This window comes from Peromyscus californicus, unplaced genomic scaffold (genome assembly GCF_007827085.1).
Source record: "Peromyscus californicus insignis strain IS unplaced genomic scaffold, ASM782708v3 Scaffold_18__1_contigs__length_77618521, whole genome shotgun sequence".
Taxonomy (NCBI): Eukaryota; Metazoa; Chordata; class Mammalia; order Rodentia; family Cricetidae; genus Peromyscus; species Peromyscus californicus.
In genome coordinates, this window is record NW_026294480.1 from 74048641 (window position 1) to 74069240 (window position 20600).

The 20600-nt window shown below is 39.5% G+C and overlaps 1 long non-coding RNA gene across 2 annotated transcripts in view; it reads right to left on the reverse strand.

Annotated features, from left to right (window-relative positions):
- The window catches only part of LOC128113781 (uncharacterized), a 78272-nt gene that overhangs the window by 40782 nt on the left and 16890 nt on the right, over positions 1-20600 (reverse strand). For both annotated transcript variants that reach the window (XR_008219660.1, XR_008219661.1), the window contains exons 2-6: positions 16413-16609; positions 15155-15256; positions 4563-4665; positions 2844-2943; positions 1346-1422 (exon numbers count right to left, since the gene is read on the reverse strand). This is a non-coding gene — a long non-coding RNA (uncharacterized LOC128113781). The remainder of the gene's footprint in view (positions 1-1345; positions 1423-2843; positions 2944-4562; positions 4666-15154; positions 15257-16412; positions 16610-20600) is intronic.

Here is a 20600-nt window from a genome sequence, read left to right on the forward strand (position 1 = left end):
TAATGTTTTACCCAGTGGCTCAGGGGATTGGCTTCTCATGAAATCCTAGCATCTATTTACTTCTCTAACATTCCAACACTGAAAATTACGTTAAATCCCCTGGTGCTCCTTCATAGTGCAAATAGTGATAGTTTAACAAAATTTTTCAGTCTTAATTCAAAAGTGACCTTTTAGAATTTAGGTAAAATGCTAGAGTCTAAAGCATGAACCTATTCTATAAATACACAAATTGAAAAGCAAACTTTCTTCCTTTCAAAAAATTTTAAAAACCTAGAAAAATAGACATGTGTGAAATGCAATAAAAATATTATGATTCAATTAGAATTGAGAGATTCTGGAGCAGGGACCATAGGACCACCAGCGCAGAAAGACAGTTTCTACTCCGTCCTGCACGCACAGGTGTTCCTCAGGACACACATATTTCTGGTTCAGAGAAGAAAATGAGTTTTCATTTCAATGACTTACAGACAAATGCTTCAAAGTGCTTCCTTACATTAGTCTTCACTTTACTCCCTTGTCTCAGGTTCCTCTAGCCCCACATGAGCAGCCACCAATGTTTCCACCCTCCTCCTCCAGGATCTGCCCTCCCTTTGAAACTGAGTTCATCTTCAGTGAAGTAAAAAGTACCAAAGCCACTTCAGTGCACACTCAGCTCTTAGTATTCGTCACACTACCAAAGCCACTTCAGTGCACACTCAGCTCATAGTATTCATCACACTTAAGTGGAGGAGCATGGTGAGTAAGGCTGATAAATGCTCATCAGGTGGTTTTTATCCTGCCTCCTAAGCCTGGCTCCTCCTGAGTGACAAACAGCTCCCACAAGGTCTCTGAGGTTTCCCTTGCTGCTTAGGAACCTTAGTCAGAATGAATGGGCACTCACAACCCTTTTCTCCTCCAAGGTAAGTATAAAGCCATGATCTCTTGCTCTTTATCAGTATAAATCATAACTCGGATCCTTATAACTATGGTCTTAATTCTGATGGTGATACTTCCTCTCTAATGACACAAGTTGACTGTTTTATACATAACTGCCCTCTCTAGCTGGAATTACCAACTCAGTTTCTTATTGGAATGGATGGTACCCTATGGAGGTCTTCCTACTTTACCTTAGATCTCCTGAACAAAAGTTTGTGCTCAGGGTATGACTAAAAGTAATTGAAAATGAACACCATTGTCCCCCAAAACTTCCCCTAGTCCCAGATTAAAATACTAGACCTAACATCAATCCTTTCTTAAAAATAAAATCTATATCTTCCCTAATCTCCTTGTCCTGTATGAGTCACTCTGCAAAACTGCTTGCCCAGAATCAGGGCCAGGACTACAATGAGGAAAACAAGACATTCACCTCAGTGTGAACCTATAAAGGTCTCCGGATGTCCTGGTTTGGTTTTGTCTTGTCAACTTGACATAAGCAAGAGCCATCTGGGAAGAAGCAACCTCAGTTAGAAATTTCCCCATCAGATTGCCTATAGGAAAATTTGCATGTCATTTTCTTGATTGATGGTTGATGTGAGAATGTCCAGCACAGCGCCACCACTAGGCAGGTGGTCCTATGTTGTATAAAAACATAAGCTGAGAGAGCCACGAGGAGCAAGCCAGTACACAACATTCCTCCATGGCCTCTGTTTCAGCTCTTGCTCCAAGTTCACTCTTGGAACCCCCACCCTGACTTCCCTGCATAATGGACTGTTTGCTGTAAGTTGAAATGAGTCCTCTCCTCCCCACATTGCTTCTGGTCACTGAGTTTATCACAGCAATAGAAACATAAACTAGGACATACGAAGCAGCAGTTACAACTAAAACACTGTTTGAGCTTTTCAGATAGATAGCACTCTGAAAGCCAGGTAAGCCTTTAATTCACAGCAATCCTCCTGCCTCAGCCACCCAACTGCTGGAGTTAATGTCATAATACCATGCTCAGCTCACATATAAATATTTTAATGTGGCATTTTCACATAGATAGCACTCTGAAAGCCAGGTAAGCCTTTAATTCACAGCAATTCTATAGATAGCACTCTGAAAGCCAGGTAAGCCTTTAATTCACAGCAATCCTCCTGCCTCAGTCACCCAACTGCTGGAGTTAATGTCATAATACCATGCTCAGCTCACATATAAATATTTTAATGTGGCATTTTAGTTGATCAAAACCAAGGCAAAAATCTATGATGTATTAAAATTTTTAATAGGCAATAGTACTGAGTTTTCTTTTTTGCCTAAGGCTCTCATATAGCAAAGCACTCTTGGTAATTCTGTCTTTGCTTAAATTTTGAAATTCACTCATCGTGAATTTGGTGCCTAAAGCTGGCATGTCACTCCTCTAACCCTAGTTCTGATAATAAGCATCAGAATAGGACATTCATATGAATAAACAAACAAAAACAACATATGAAAAATGTGGCCTTAGCAGCAATGACCATGAAGGAAGAAAGAAAGAAAGAAAAAAAGAAAGAAAGAAAGAAAGAAAGAAAGAAAGAAAGAAAGAAAGAAAAGAAAGAATTTGCTTAGAAAATTTTCTGTAATTTGAATAAGATATTTTGATATAAATTGCTTAGTAGAAAATAAAATTTGTGAAAGTATGATAATTCATTAATCTTTCCAAATTTTGAAATTATAAACCCTCTTCTTGAAGTTTTATTTTAAGAATGGAAGTTGAGTTATTTAGAACTGGGCCTTATTAAGATTGGATGGCAAATAATTCTTCCACTGTGGATGGCTGACTGTAAAGTATGTTTAACATGATTAGTCTCTAACCAACTAAAGAACAGTGGATTCCTACCCCAGTTCCAACAACTAAAAATGTGTCTAGAAATTATCAAATGTCCCCTGGAGAAGTTGAAACTTACCAGTTAATCCTCCTATTGAAATCATACTAATTTCATCTGTATGGTAACGCAAGTCCAACCTAAGACCTTCAGTATATCAGACAAGCTTGCTCCCAGATTCCTGAAAATGAAGAATTTCTTTTAAATACAACCACTTAAAGAAATGAACTTTCAAGATAATGAGGAACTATGGTCAGAATGCTAGATGAAGCAACAAAACCCAGTATTCACTTTTCTAACAAACAGAACACCAAATACATCAACCAACTTTTCCTTAAATACATTTTCCCATTGACAACTTTAAGCCTCAATCCTGCAACACAGAATGCAAGGCATTTAGAAGTCAAAGCTCAACTAAAGTGAAAGGTCGAAGAGGAAATCCTCTTCACATTAAGCTGGACTTCAAAAGACTAAATAACTAGACTCACATCCTGGGTTCTACTGCCAGAGCCCCGTAAAGAGGGAAAGAGAGAACCAGTTCCACAGATAGTCCTCTAACTTCAACACAAACACTGTGTGTGAACACCTCCCCCAAACCCCCACACACACATCATCATGTACACGCCACAATAATAATAACTGATAAATAAAATTGAAAGATTAGAACGAGACTGAAGCCTGTCCCACATCCTATACCTATTTCCATAGGGTTTAAACGAAGGCTGTTCTGAAACAAGAAGAGAGAAATTTAAAAAAAAAAAACTTTTTTGAAGATTTTATTCAATTTTTTATAAATATTTTTACTTTATAATTAATTTAATTTTATATATCAGACACGGATTCCCCTGTCCTCCATCTTCCCACCCCCTAACCTTCTCCCCAATTCACCCTCCATTCCCATCTCCTCCAAGGCAAGGTCTCCCCTGGGGAGTCAGCCCAGCCTGGTAGATTGGTTGAGGCAGGTCCAGTCCCCTCCTCCCTGCACCAAGGCTGAGCAAACTGTCTCAGCATAGGCCCCAGGCTCCAAAAAGCCAGCTCATGCACTAAGTACAGGTCCCAGTCCCACTGCCTGGGGGCCTCCTAAACAGTTCAAGCTAATCAGCTGTCACACTTATCCAGAGGGCCTGGTCCAGTTCCATGGGAGCTAGAAGAGGAAAATTTTTAAGAGAGAGAGCAAGAGTGACCTTTGTCTTAGCATTCATGGGCATTTGCTGGCCAGGTTCTCATCACCCAGGTGACCAGGGAATGCTAAGTTAGGATGCTGGCTAATAATCCAAAGTGCCAGCAAAAGCTAATGCAAATTCTTCCTAAAAGAAACTCTTTACTGTCAGCCTTCAAAATGCATCAGGTAGTGTTGCAAGGGCCTTGAGAAAAATAAGCTTCCAAAGACACACAGCATCAGGGACTCAGACCATCATAAATAAAAGACAACTGAAAGAGACCAAATGCTAGAGTTATCGTATAAAACTATGCTTACTATCATTTTAAATGCCACACAAGGATAGAAAACTATAAAAGTGAAAAAGCAATTTGAAAAAGATCCAAATGAAATTTCTAGAAATGGAAAATATAATCACCAAAATTTAAAACTCAATATATTTCTTTAGCTGAAGATTAAACCCAGAGAAAGAAAATGAATGAAGTGGGGGATCGAGCAGAAGAAACTGCAGAAAACGATCTAGGACCAGCAAGCAGAGAAGGGCGAGAAAAATATCATAGACAGTTATTCTCGGTTCCAGGAAGATTGCAGGCAGAAGCGCTCACACAGTTTATCAATGGTAACTTACAGATAAGACACACCTAGAAGCCGGGGGCTTCTTACAGTGGCTTCCCCCCACGGAGCAGTCTTACTCTACCCGTGCTGGTCACGCTGCTGCCACGTCAGCTGATGGACATGCACTGTCTGTAAGAAAAGGAGTTGAGTTCACTGTTGAGATGACTTTGAGAACGATACATTAGCATTGGAAAATGACTGTCGTAGAGCATTTCGTGTCCTATAAGAGAACGTCAAGGACTGGGTACTTTTGAAAGAAAAGAAACATTTCTTACAAGTCTGGAGTTGCAACAAATGAAGCGGAGACCTGCATTGGACAGGGCGAAGGCTGTGGTCACCTAACGGCCGCGGAAGAGAACGAGAGAGCTCAAGAAGGGGACAGGACGAAAGGAAGCCAAACTCACTTCGTGTTGTTGCTGTTGGCTGCTGCTGCGGTGGTGATGGTGGTGGTGGTGGTGGTGGTGGTGGTGGTGGTGGTGGTGGCAGCGGCGGTGGTGGTGGAACAGGGTCTCTCTCTCTGTAACCCTGGCTGTACTGGAGTTTGCTCTGTAGACTAGCCTGGCCTTTAACAGAGATCCTCCTGTCTCTGCCTCCTGAGTACGGAGACTAAAGGTAGGCACCACCATGCTCACCCAGACTCACTTTTATAACAATCCTATTCTCTTGGTACCAACCAGTTTCCTAGATAATGACACTAGTCCATTCACCAAGGCAGGACCCTCATGACCTAGTCAACTCTCAATTCTACCTCTTAACACTAAGACTGGAGGTTGAATACCAATACACAAACTGTTAGGAGGCACATTCAATTTGTTGCAATAGCTTAGGAAAGCTATTATAGCTTAGAAAAGTTTGTTTAAATTGTGTATAGAGAGGCTGGAGGGATGGCTCAAGGGTTAAGAGTGCTTGCTGCTCTTGCAGATGATCCAGGTTCAATTCCCAGCACCTACATGGTAGTTCACAAGCATCTATAACACCAGTTCCAGGAAATAAGCTACCTCTGTTGACCTCCTATCACTGCATGTGCATGTGCACATACGTACACTCAGAAACACACACACATACACATAAAAATAAGTAATTTTTAAAAATAGAGTGTATGTAGAGGGGCACCCATACTGACTTACAGAAGCAAATTCATAATTGAAATAATCACCACAATAAAGTGGTTACATTCCCATAAATTGACAACTAGTATCTACAGAATCCAAGAAGGAAAAACTTAAATATATGAAACTATGCTATTCTTTCTTGCTTATGTCAAGCAGTATAACTGAGAAAATGTTTATTTTGGGAAAAATCACAGATTTAAAAGCATCCAGAATCCATATGAAACAATTCATGCATGCTATGTTACTGGACTGAGAGAGCAGTTCAATAGTAGCTCAAGGCCCTGCATTTGAGCCCAGCATTGAAAGAAAGAAAAACCAGTAATGCTAGCTAGTACTGAAACATTTGTAGTATTTTTTCTTTTATTGGTATATAAATGGTATACATACAACTGGCACTATCAATAGATTTGGATAAGTAGATAGAGAGACATGAATAAACAGATAGATGGATAGATAGATAGATAAGATGACAGATAGATGAGAGAGAGATGATACAGTGTTTGAAGAGATAAAATCTTCAGAACCAGTAAAAGATACCAATTCACATATTTTAGAAGCCATAAACTTCTAAACAATATAAATAAAAAGAAATCCATCTATACCCAGACATGCATATCAGTATGAACTTGTCTAAAGCCAAAAGCAAAGAGAAAGACTTTAAAAGGAGCCAAAGGGGTAGGGAAAAAAAGGACAGATTACCTTCAAAAGACAGGAGATCATGCTAGACAAACAGGCAAGAGAGTTCAAATATTCAATACATGGAAGAAAAAGCTGCATGTGTCAAGGTGGCCATTCTCCTCTGCTTGATTCAGATACTCAACGTGATTCCTACCAGAATTTCAGTAGGCTTTTGACAGAAGGTAGTAAGATATTCCTAAAACTTTATGTGGAATTGAAAAAGACCTGGGATGCCAAAATAATCTTGAAAAATAACAACAAAGCAGGAACTTATATTTCTCAATTTCAAACCTTGACATAAGCAATCTTTATAGCATATATCTGTAATCCCAGCTCTTGGGAAGTATGAGCAGCAAGTTTGAGGCCAGTCTGGTCTATATAGAAAGGTCCAGAACCCCAAGCCAGCCAGGACTACACAGTGAGAAGCGATCTAATTTTTTAAATGGCCCTATTATAAAACTATAGCTGTTAACATACTGTGATATTGGTAGGAAGAAACATATAAATCACTGAATCAGACATGAAAGCACAGAAATAAGTTGTTACATTTATGGTCAACTGATTTTCAACAAATGTACTGGGCAAATTCCCTGGGGAAAAGACACTTTCAACTGTCCACATGCCCAAAGATGACACCCACCCTCTATCTCACACTTTACACAGAACAGAACATAAAACAGACTTTAATTTATTTATATAGCTATGTGTGACACCAATATCATGTTCATTGAATTTTTTTCATTGCTAAATAATGAATCCAGGGCTTCACTCATGTCAGGGAAATGTCTTATGACTGAACTACATTCCCAGCCATGAACATAGTTTTGCTCAAGTAGATAGAGTTCATACATTCTTTGTCTTTGGCTGTTTGGGTGCATGAGATTAAAAACACAATACGACTGCTGTAAAGAAATTTTCTGCCACTCCCCTGCCAGCATCCTCCTGTATAAAGAATTTTTAAGAGTCAAAAGAGTGCAGGTGTATTTGAAAGTAGAATTGACTCTATTGGTTCAGTTTTACTCAAGATTCAGGTCACGGGGGATCCATTGCCCTACTCAGAAAGAGACCTCCCTATTAACCATTAAAATATTCCCTCTTTTTAAATTTGCAATATCATGGCCTCTTTATAAATTAGACATTTAAGGAAAACTACACTTTCTTTAGCAAAAGTTTTTTTTAAGCCTCGTTCTTCCTCTGTGCATTTTCTTTGGTATTAAGAAAGGAAAATAACTTATTTTTACAGCCTGGGTTCAGGCAACTGCCCAAATGACTTATAGAACTGATATCATTTTATAGAAAGTGTATGAATATTAACAAATCATCCTAATGATTTTTTTATCTGAAACCTGAAAAAAATAAATTCATCATCATGAATCGATTTTGAAATACAAAAGCAGAATTATACTGTTGTTAAAATTGTTCAAAACTGTACTTCATTTTTTTGAAGACCATTTAGTTTTTCTGAAATAAAGAGTTGATTGTATATCTTATTCTGTTAGAAAATTTGATATACTGCAAAGTAGAATTATGGCATGTACCAACAATCAAGCAGGAAAAATGAATCTGATTCATAATTCATTCTAAGAATGTCTAGTTAGCCAATCAAGTGATTTGTAATCATAAAGGCTGCCAGAAATTGAATGAATAATGGGCCCAGTAAGATCCTCTGATTTTTCCTCTTAGTACTATATTTCATTATATCTTTTATTGCCATTTTTGTTCACTGTTTCTTAATAACACAAATTAGATCACATATATTTACTTAAAAGTTTTTAGCTATTATTAGGCTAAAGGATATATAAGTTGAATGGCCAAAGCACTTAATATATTCCTACAAAATTGTCTTAGTGTTTGTCGCTTGAACAAGGAAAATCTTATTTCCAAACCATTTCCCCACTTATTTTTAAATTATTTTGTGAATATGTAATTCAGAAAAGTATATTTCAGTTCTGTATATTTCATTAAGTTAATTCTATATATCTATAAAATTCTATAATTCTATATATTCTAAAGTATATAAGTCATTTAGTGTAATATAGTTTATATCAGAGAACTTAAGTTTTCTTTTAATATCATTATTGTACATTCCTTCCTCAGTCAAAATTATAACATAACCAGATACTAAAAGGAATATTTAACTATTAATTGGTAAACATTTATATAATTATAAAATTGTACAAAAGACAAAATACAAAGTTAATGTAAAGTTTCACATATCACTAACAAAATAATGTGATAAAATGGTTTTAAACATAAAACTATTGAATCATGCAAAACTGTCAGTTTAGTAATTCTAGACATAGTAATCATTGTAATCAAGACTGCATGATATCAGGATGGCAGCTTTAAAGCACATGAAACTTTAAATGTGATGATAAGTGGGACATCCTTTAATTTCCCTTCCATAATTTCCAAACAGAAATGTCCTTTCCCAACTTGAACTGATTAATTCCCAAGCATTTGGAGATCTTATTCAGAAAAACAATAGTGTTAAGGTCTACAAAACTTAAAATCTAATATCTATTAAGAAAATTAGCTACTTAAATTTGTTGGTCATTTTCCAATCACAAATAGCTGTTCAAAACTGCGAAGTTCTGTGCACTGAGCCCAAGATACTAGTATGAGTGTGGTGAGACCTTGAAAAGCATGGTTCTCTGAAAAGAACCTTCACAGCTCAGTTTGGAATCCACGTTACAGACTTCATCACGGCAGTTGATATTCCTTCTCTTTCTCAGAGACAATAGCCATGCTTTAACTCAACAGCTGTTCATTAGGCACCCTATGCCATAGATCACACCAAAAATGGAAATGCAAAAAGCCATAAAAAATGTAACTTTTGTGCTTACCCTTAAAAAGGAAATCTAGTCCAGCCAGAAAGAGGGATACAACTAAGAGCAATAAACTGTAATTTCTACAACAGACTCTTGAACTGGAAATCTTGGTGATAGAGCTCAGTCACAAAGAAAACTAAATCTCAGATGAAAAGTTGCCATTTAGAAGATAAGCAAAGTAAAAATACTACGATGGTTAAGACAAAACTATGAATAGAGACAAGACTGCAAATCAGATTGTCATTGTAGCATGACTAGGAGATACTGAGTTTTCCTGGAATTAGCTAGTATGCAAGGACTATCCATGATATTGGATGATAAAATAAATGGTTGTCATGAGTGAGGCTGGAGCAATCTGCAGAGGCTTGATAGTAGAAGACTACAAAGAATAGAATCCATACATTTTATAAACAAGAAAAGTCATCAAAATACCTTAAATACAAAAAATCACAGAAATCCTAGGCCATATCTCAGGTATAGCACTATCCTAGCATGTACAAGGCCCAGGATTCAATCTTCATAACCACAAATGAAATAAAATAAACATTACAGAAACACAGGTTTCCGTAATTTCTAAACAATTATGCACTTTTTGTTGACAATAGTTGTGCTGGCTAATTTTATGTCAACCTGACTTAGGCTGGAGTCGTCTGAGAGGAGAACCCAACTGAGAAAATACCTCTATAAGACTGGGCTGTACCGCAAAACGGAAAAAGATCTTCACCAACCCCACATCTGACAGAGGGATGATCTCCAAAATACATAAAGAAATCAAGAAACTAGACATCAAAATATCGAATAATCCAATTCAAAAATGGGGTGCAGATCTAAACATAGAGTTCTTAACAAAAGAATCTCAAATGGCTGAAAGACATTTAGGAAGTGTTCAATATCGGGGAAATGCAAATCAAAATGACTCTGAGATACTATCTTATATCTATCAGAATGACGAAGATCAAAACACTAATGACAGCTTATGTTGGAGAGGATGTGGAGAACAGGGAAAATTCTTCCATTGCTGGGGAGAGTGAAAATTTGTACAGCCATTCTGGAAATCAGTATGGTGGTATCTCAGAAAATTGGGAATCAACCTACCTCAAGACCCAGCAATACCACTCTTGGGCATATACCCATAAGACGCTCAACCACACCACAAGGACATTTGCTCAACTGTGTTCATAGCAGCACTATTTGTAATAGCCAGAACCTGGAAACAACCTAGATGCCCCTCAACTGAAGAATGAATAAAGAAAATGTGGCACATATAAACAAGTACTACTCAGCAGAAAAAAACAATGACATCATGTAATTTGTAGGCAAATGGATGGAACTAGAAAAAAATCATCCTGAGTGAGATAACTCAGACCCAGAAAGACAAACATGGTATGTACTCACTCATCATAAGTGAATATTAGACACAAAACAAAGGATAGCCAGTCTACAACCCACAACCCCTGAGAAGCTAAGTAAAGAGGAGGACCCTGAGAGGAACACACATGAATCACCCCATGAAGAGGAAAGGGTTAAGATCTCCTGGGTAAACTGGGAGGGGGAGGAGAGGGGAGGGTATGGGGAGTAGGAACATGAGGGTTCAAGATGGCCGAGTTCAGGGAGGGACAAGTGGGTAAACAATGAAAGACATATCTTGACAGAATGAGCCATTAAGGGGTTAGGGAGAAATCTGGTGCTAGGGAAATCCCCAGGAACCCACAAGGATGTCCCCAGCTAAGACTCATAGCAATGGTGGAGAGGGTGCCTGAACTAGCCTTCCCCTGTAATCAGATCAGTGACTCTCCTAAGTGTCATCATCGAACCTACATCCAGCAACTGATGTGAGCAGATGCAGAGACCCACAGCCAAGCACTTGGCCAAGCTCCTGGAGTTCATTCAGTTGAAGAGAGGGAGGAGGGATCATAGGAGCAAGGAGGGACAAGATCATGATGGGAAAAACCAGAGACAACTGACCCAATCTAGTGGGAGCCCATGGACTCTGGACTGACAGCTGGGGAGCCTGCATGGGACCACACTAGGCCCCTTGAATGAGGGTGACAGATGTGTGGCTTGATCTGTTTGTGAGTCCCCTGGCAATTGGACCAGGACTCATCCAGAGTACATGAACTGGCTTTTTTAGAGCCCATTCCCTAGGGTTCCATGCCTTACTCAACCTTGATGCAGCGGGGAGGGGGTTGGGCCTGCCCCAACTTGGTATGCCAGCCTGTGTTGACTACCCAAGGGAGACTTTAACTCCTATGAGGAGTGGGCGAGGGTGGGATGGGGAGGTGCGGGGGAGTGGGAGAAGGGGAGAGAAAGGGAACAGTGGGTGGTATATAAAATGAAAACAAAATTAAATAAACAAATCAACCTAAAAAAAAAAAAAAAGATTGGACGGTAGACAAACCTGTAGAGCATTTTCTTAATTAGTGATTGATGTGGGAGGACCCAGACCATTGTGGGTATGGCCATCCCTGGGCTGGTGGTGACCCTGGGTTCTGTAAGAAAAGAAGTTGAGAAAGCCATGGGGAGCAAGCCAGTAAGCAGCACTCCTCCACGGCCTCAGCATCAACTCCTGCCTCCAAGTTAAGACCCTATTTGAGGTTCTGTCCTGAGTTTCTTCAGTGATAGACTATTAGAATCCACAAAGTGGAAGTGTAAGCCAAAGAAAACTTTTCTTCCCCAGTTGCTTTTGATCATGGTGTTTTATCATAACAATAGTAATCCAAACTAAGACAATGGTCAAACATTTCATATTTCATGATGTACCTGCTAGATGACCAATTAACTACTATTGTAGATGGCCTGTCTCATATTTAAATGTATATCCCATAATCCTAATGTCAGTCTCTAGAAAACTTGAGAATTAACTACCAGTTCTACTACTTGAAGAGTACAGTAAATATTTAAGACACTCTTAAATATACCAAGGGAGTACCATTAAGGTTCTATTTAAAGAATTCCAGCCAGAAACTGACATGAAATCAATAGTCCTACCCATAACTAGTTATGATGCCTAGGAACCACAAAAATAATCATCATGGTACGATAACCCGAAGGGTGCAGCAGTGGCAGGCATACCTTGTTGGTAACCAACAGCTCTCTAACTGGACTTAAGAGCCACTCAACAAGAGGTAAGTCATGCCTGGTACAGGAAACCTAGCCAGCTACCAGACCTAGTGAAGTCATGTGTTTTAGAGAGACCTACAACTGCCACTTTACTAAACCAGCATAATCCCTAACTACATTCAAAACATTTATCATTATATTCACAGATAAGTGTAGTCCTCACCTCTCATAAATGAAACTTCTCTTTTCAACAGATGGAGACAACAACATAAAATCACAACCAATCAGATGCAGCGTTGTAAAGTCCAGTCTCAACAGATACATCTACAGAATAACTCCCCCACCTAAGACTCAGGGATCAATGTGGAAAAGGGAGCCCAAAGATTGTATGAGTCAGAATCAGGGAATTTGCTGTGAGGTTGCATCTCCTACTGGTGTCAGAAGCTACACACATAAAATCTCACCAACATGACTACCTAAACACAAATAAGAACAACAGTAGATATACTAAAGTAGACACAAAAAAGACCACAGGGCCTCAACCCTAGGCAAAGAACTATAGGCAGCTAAAGAATGCAGAGAATAGGAGAAAGAGTCTTCTGCAGTGAGAGCACTCCAATTCATCCAATAGCAACTGGGCAACTCTGAAAACATACATGCCGATGGCATGATACAGACTGAGAGGGTTGCATTTATGTATTTAAGAATATGGATGTAGGCCAGTTGGTGGTGACATACACCTTTAATCCCAGCACATGGGAGGCAGAAACAGATGAATCTCTGTGAGTTCAAGATCAGCCTGGTCTACAGTGTGAGTTCCAGGACAGTCAGGGCTACACAGAGAAACCCTGTCTCAAAAAAAGAACCAAAACACAAACATCAAAACAGAAAAGAATATGAATGTATATACGTGTGTGTGTGTGTGTGTGTGTGTGTGTGTGTGTGTGTGTGTGTGTGTAAAACAACAATTAATGGAAAAAGAGGCCATGAATTCGAAAAAGAAGAAGAAGGGTTATACAAGAGGGTTTGGAAGGAGAAAGAGGAAGGCAGAAATGATGCAATTATGTTATAATCTGAAGAAAACAAAAGAAAATTTTAAAAAAGAAAAGGATTCAGGGTGGGGTGGGTATGGTGGTATATGCCTGGAATCTCTGAGGTAAACAGGTTGAGACAAAAGAGTTTGAGGGCAGCCTGGACTACATAGCAGGACTTACTTTATAATATATTAAAAAAGAATTCATGAGACATATGCACATGATTGTATAAATATAAAATGCTAAATATAGTACCTAGTATGCTGAAAAATATCAAAATTTATGTCCAAATAAGGTCACAACAGCAGAAGTTTGGGCTAGACACACTTTTATGCTACAATCAATCATTTTGACTGTCTAGACTGGGCTTAAGGACTGAAGTCATCCCATTTCGTTTACATAAAAGCTTCGGGCTGTTCAATACAGCACTTATAAGAAGGAATTTGTAGGGTAGTAGTTCAGAGTTTGAATCTTGTACCAGCCACTGATCTTATATAGTTAAAATCTTGGCATCATAGCTCCTCATCCCTAACCTCAAATGAAGTGTTACTACCATATGACAGCTGTGGGAACATAATAAGGGACAGGAAACAATTAGCATAGATCTAAGAAGATAATGATACTTTATTACCATAGCCATAAAGGAATTATTCTAGCCATTATAAACTCAAATTTATAAGTTAAATTTACCTTTTGTTGTATTACAATATTCCCCAAATCTAGTTCCAATGTGCTGTGGTTTGAAAGAAAATGGCCCCCAAAGAGAGTGGCACTATTAAAAGATGTGGCCTTGTTGGAGTGGGTGTGGCCTCATTGAAGGAAGGGTGTCACTAAGGGGTGGGCTTTGTGGTCTCCTATGTTCAAAGTATACTCAGTGTCACCAATCACTTCCTGTTGCCTGCTGATCAAGATGTAGAACTCTGAGCTCCTTCTCCAGCACCATGTCTGCCTGCATGCCACCATATTTCCCTCCATGAAGATACTAGACTAAACCTCTGAAAGTATAAGCCACCGAAATTAAATGTTTTCCTTTATAAACCTTGCTGTGGTCATGGTGTCTTTTCACAGCAATTGAACCCCTAAGACACAGTATAAAGATTTATAGTGCACTTGATATAAATAATATAATGAAATTAATAATAAAAATATTGAGACTAATCATCTAAAAAACTTTTAAGCAATAACATTTTTTAAAATGCATGTGTTTGTGCGTGCGCGGACGTGCATGCGTGTGTGTGTGTGTGTGTGTGTGTGTGTGTGTGTGTGTGTGTGTGTATGTGTGTGTGTGTAAAACCCATTTTGCAAGGTCCAAAGGTTGATAGCAGGCCTCAATCACCCTCCATCTAATTTTTTTTAATTTTTTGCAATTTCACTTATTTTTATGTGTCTGAGTATTTGCCTGAACATATGTCTGTGCACAATGTATGTGCAGTGTCCACAGAGGGCAGGGAAGGCATTAGATCCCCTGGGACTAGAGTTACAGACAGTTGTTGGCTGCTGTGTGGGTACTGGGAATTGAACCTGGGTCCTCTGGGAGATCAATCAGAGCTCTTAACCACTTTGCCATCCCTTCAACTTATTTTTTTGAGATAAGTTCTCTTAGTGATCCTGAGGCTCGCCATTTTGACTAGCCACTGCCCAGTGAACCCCCATTCAATATTAGTACTGTGGTTACAGACACATCACCATACCTGGCTTTGCTGTGAGGTCTCAGGTTTGTGCCCTAAATAGTTTTCGTTTAACCACTAAGCATCTGCCCAGACCCCACTTCTTTCTTTTTCAGTCTTATTTTTATTGTTTACACTCAACTAATGAAGTACCATACTTCAACATCCCAACAGTGTCTCATTGAACAGAGTGCTAGTCATGATATTTCTCATGTATGAATTCGGCTCTGACTCACCGTCAGTAGCGATGAGTCTCCAGCTGATTTCAACAGTGGCAATGGACCTGCTAGTTGGTTACTTCTACTGCCAAAGCTCCTTCCTCAACCATAGCTTATTATCTGTAAAATGAATGTTGCCAATGTCACCGGAAAAAAAGATAAAATAATTAATATGGAATAAAAGTCACCTTTGTTTCTAAACCACTACATTCTAATAAACAAAAAATCACAGAAATGTTTAAAATTTGTCTAAGACATGAAAAATTACAGTTGTGCTTACTCTGGTACATTTATTATACTCTAAGATAGCATTGATACAGATGTGGAATAATCAACCCTAACCTCTACCCCCATATGAAAATGTTCTCAGCTGCCTTAAAAAAGACTGTTTCTGACATGTAGAATCAGATGTGTCTAATGGTAATGCTCAAAGCATGGATGCATGCCAACTTCACATCCCTCATCACCAGCAGCAATAACTGGGAAAATTACAGAATATTTTTGTTAATGTTAGCAATATTCTCAATAGCATTAAATGCAAAATGACTACAGCCAAAATTACTGTGACATTTCCCAGAATTCTGAAAAATATTCCCACTTTTCATGAAGAAAAAATACTTTAATTCTCTTTAATACAGAAGTTGTGTAATAAAGTTCTTCCACCAATTCTTGAAGTGGAATTTTACTAGTTTCTAGTTGACTCTGCTTCAAAAGGGTTGGGGAGAGGATAAGACATTACTGAAAACATTACAAGTAAAATTAATGTTATACCTCTATATTACATAAAAGTATAATATATTCAAGTGAAAACTGTTAAAAATCCTTAAGAAGCAGTTAACAAATACAATTCAAAATCACAGTGCTAAAAGCACAGCACTCTTTGAGAATTCTGTGAACAAGAGAGCTTACTATACAACTTCAGAACAGTAGCAGCATAGACATGAGTGAAACATTTGTCTCAAAAAAGAAACTTTGAAAAAATCAGATGAACCAATGCCAAGTCTCTGTCATTAGTACAAGTGAGGTCAAAAGTCCCGTTAGGGTACTGCACTTCTATGTTCTGAAAAGTTTGAAATAGCTGTCATTTGTTGTAAGCGAATATATTCTATGTATTTTACTACTGTAACCATGGAGGAGAATCTTAGAAAGACAAGCCTTTGATCAAAAGAGTAGCACCTGTGACTCTTAAGGTAACCCATAACTTTAAAATATACAGTTTAAAAATCAATAAAAAATATACTTTGAAAAAATGTATTAGCTATGTATAGCTACTTACAAAAAACAAAAGGCCAAATCATATCCAAGCTTCTCAGCGTGAGCAGGAAGAGTTCAGTGGAAAAGTAGAGTGTCATACTAGAACATAGCAATGACCATAAATGAAGCCCAGGGTTCCTCTTGAAGGCACAGGTGAAGAGCATCCAAGAGAACTATGGAAACCATCTGTTGCAACCTGTGATGCAAATCCATGGCCACCTGTAAATAAATAAACTGTTAGCTGTAAAGCACTGTAAAAACATGTTCAGTTACAATTACATGTTTAAAGGTTTTTCAGGTATATTCTCTTTATCAACAAAGTATTCATAATGTCCCTCTCCACCATCCTCCAAGTCATTCAAATTGGGAGTCCTCTTCTAGGCTACAAACTCTAAAGATGGTTCTCCCCTTGGTTTCCAATTTCTTCAATACCTGGCAGAGCACTGAACAAGAGTCTATATGATCAAAATATTGTATACATTTGGTATTAAATTCTCAAAGAATAAATTAACCATGCTATTTTTAAAGTCTAGTAAGAATGAAAACAGGATTCTATATCATTCTATAATATGTTCTAAGATAAGTTTTATACATAACACTATAGATATGAAAAGAAAGCAAATCTGGCTTACAAGTCTTCAGAGGGAAATACCACTTGAGACAAATACTAAGAAAGCACTGGATGGAAAGACGAAGAAGTAGGACAAAGGTCATCTGTGGAGGAAGAGGTGAGAAGCTGGGGCAGTGGAAAAGACTACATAGTGTTCTGAAACATCAGGGACCTTTGGGGAAAGGAGAAGATAGGATGAGAAGGACTGTGGAAGTGCCCAATAGACAAGCAAGCTAGACCTCTGTGCTCACAGAGAAAAGCCAGGAGAACAAGGTGATCATTGAAAATGCCTTGGCAGCAGCCTGAACGTAGGAGGCACAAGACTGGTGGCAAGAACTCCGTCACACAAGACAAGGTTAGCTCAACCTAATGATGAAATACAGTGACACAACCAATGACCACCGGGTTAGTGACCCAATGGATCTTAAGTTCAGATATATATTTAGAATACTATGGAATCTAACTTATTTTATAAAACCATGTGTAACATAATCTTTAGTGAAAAAAATGTGTCAAGAAATTGACAAGTATTATATGATGATTTGGAAGTATTAATAATGTCTATCTTTGAGCCATGTGTCATGCTTTTCTGGTTAATGATATAGTAAAAATACTAAATGTAAAAGTTGCATTGTAGATGTTATCAATTGAGACTAAGCTCCACAACTCTGTATTTTGATTGCTTGTGGTTTTCTGTAATGGTCTCCATATGTTTCAAAGACAAGTTTCCTTGATGTGGGGCTAGAACTACACTTACCTATGAGTATAAGGACAAATATTTAGAATGTAGTTAGAGATTGTGCTGGTTTAGAAAAGTGGTGGTTGTAAGTTCTCCTCCAAGACCCATGACCTCACTAGCCCTAAAAAGTTGGCTGGGTTCCTCTCTTGTCAAGTGGGCCTTAAGTCCAATTAGAGAGCTGTTGGTTATCAACAAGGTGTGCATGCTACTACTGTACTCTTAGTGTTAACATGCAATTCGGGTCACTGTTATGGTTCATACATGTCATATCTGGGTGTAGATAGGACTGTTGTTTTCTTTCCTCCTTTGGAAGTATGTGTGGCACTTTCTGATACCATACAAGCTAGTCCTCAGGGAAGAGACTTTCAGGTTGCAGGCATCTTGGGTCCTCTGGTCCTGTGTCTGAAGTGTTTGATGTGTTCAGCAAAAGGGGCTTATTTCTGCCTTTGGGGGTAACCAGGGGCAACAGCAATAGCCTATAATGTTTTAGGAGTCTTTTGGACAACAGTGGTCAACAATTCAAAAGAAGCCAACAATTCAACAGTGGCCAAAAATTCAACACTCATACCTGGTGTTGGGCTTTTTGTTAGTCTACGGCTCCTGGGGAAATTGTCAGCTCAAATGGGAAAATTCCTTTTAATTATGTGTGTATAGAGTTTTTGTAAGAACGGACAAGCCCTGTCTCAAAAACAAATATTCATATGTGACTCATCAATTGGCATACACCCATATAATTATACCAATGTTTTGACAAACTTCAAACTTATATATAAAACCACTACTAATGAGTTTTCAAGTATACTATCTCACAAACATTATGTACTGTTAATGGATTGAATTTTATCCTCTCAGATGATGATGCCCTAACCTCTAGTTCCAGTGAACATGACCTTATCTGGAAATAGAGTCTTTGCAAATGATCAAATTCAGATGAATTCATAGAGTGGCTTCTATTCCAATATCACTTTTTTGCTTATAAACAAGGACATCTGGACAGAGACAGACATCACATGAAGGGAAAGCATATGAAGATGAAGGCAGAGACCAGAGTAACACATCTACAAGCCCAAAACACCAAAGATTGCGTAACAGCCTTCAGGAAGGAGCAAAGCCAAGAATCAGTTCTCTGTTGCAGCCTTAGACTAAGCCAACCAGCTGACACCCTGACCCTGCACTTCTGTCCTTCGGGACTGTGGACAAAATAATCACTGTTGTTTAGGTCACCACGTCTGCGTAACTTTAGCAGCATGAGAAAGATAATATACTTTTTAGGCAAAACTGTGCTTTTCCTCCCTGAAAGTCAAGGTATAGAAATAGAAATGAAAATTTTAGGCAGGCAGAACAGAGCAGTGCGTGCGCTGGAGAGAAGAGGAACAATAGGCGTGGTGGCACTACAGGTGTGGGAGCATGGCTATGGCAGACAAATGAGTATGTTGACACCTAGTCGGGCCAGTCCTCTGGCCACCAGGGAGCTCGGGCCACCACCAATCCCCCTTCACCCTGGAAACACCACTGCTGCTCTTAAAGCTATTGCAGAAAGTCCACATCAGGCCACAGCTGACAACCTGCAGTGGCCATGTGGGACTCGGTGCACATATGAGAAATGCCACCACCAAGCCTGCGCCCTCTCCTGCCCTCACCATCAGCTGTGAGCTGCCATAGAGGAGTCAGAGCAATGGAAAGGAATCAGAAGAGCCCACAGTTTCTCCAGAACAACTATGAACAGGAAGGTCTGATGGGAAGATGCTTATAAAAAGCAGACTCACGAAATTGGAAGATGGCAGCCAGCAGTGAAGGACACGGGAGTGATATGGGAAAGCGCAGCCACTGCGGACAAAGAACACGGCATTACTGAATAGGACTGATCCTAGGCTCACTGACCAGCTCCCAGAAAGGAGCCTCTGTGGCTGCAGCCTTTGCTTACCTGCTGAGAGACAGAAAGTGTGGGTCACCAGCGCTGCCTACGGCCTACAAGCTTAACAGCTGTGCCTGTTGATCCTCGGTGGTAGGCACTGAGGTCAGGGTAGAGTGTGGTGGCCTAGAGCTCCCTCCCAAACATGTCATTACTGAAGGGCCTGCCACCGTGGCTACGCATGGAGAGCATGGAGGTGTGCAGTATCCAGAAGCCCAGGAGCTCACACAGAACCTGCCAGGGACACCCTGCCTACCCACAACAACACCCTGACTCTGGACAACAGCAGGATATCCAAGACAAGTCTCAGCAATGACACAGTATTTGTGGTACTTCAGAAAATAAAAACCTTGAACCAGACCAATGACTTGGTACAATAAATACTTGTATATAAAGCTGTTTGGGCGAAAAAAATATACTGTGTGACACACTACAGTTACAACATCACAACTGCAGTGTGCAGTGGAGAGGAGGGAAAGATGAAGGAACAGAACAGCATGTGTGTGATGCAGAGAGGCAGAACTAGAGATGCGATGGTGACAGGCGTGGGAGAAGGCTGCAATGGATGGAGGAACATGTCATTGCCAAGTAGGGCAGACAGGATGGTGTGCAGCAGCCTGGAGCTCTTTCAGGCTGTGACCCAAACACACTGCCCAGCTGCATGATCACCCTGGCTCTGAACAGCAACAGGATGTCCAAGACAGAGAATGGCTCATTTTCTGAACTGGGCCTCCTCAAAAGACCCCCATAGTTCATGCTATCCCCAGAGGCCATGTTGGTATCTGTGGTCTGTGCTGTCACCCCAGGCCGTGTTAATGTCCAAGGTTCTTGTGGATACCCATGATCCATGCTGCAGCCAAGGGCCATGTTGATATCTGAGTTCTGTACTGCCACCAGAGAGCAGGCTGAAGTCCATGGTCCATGCTGATGCTTGAGGCCGTGTTGATGT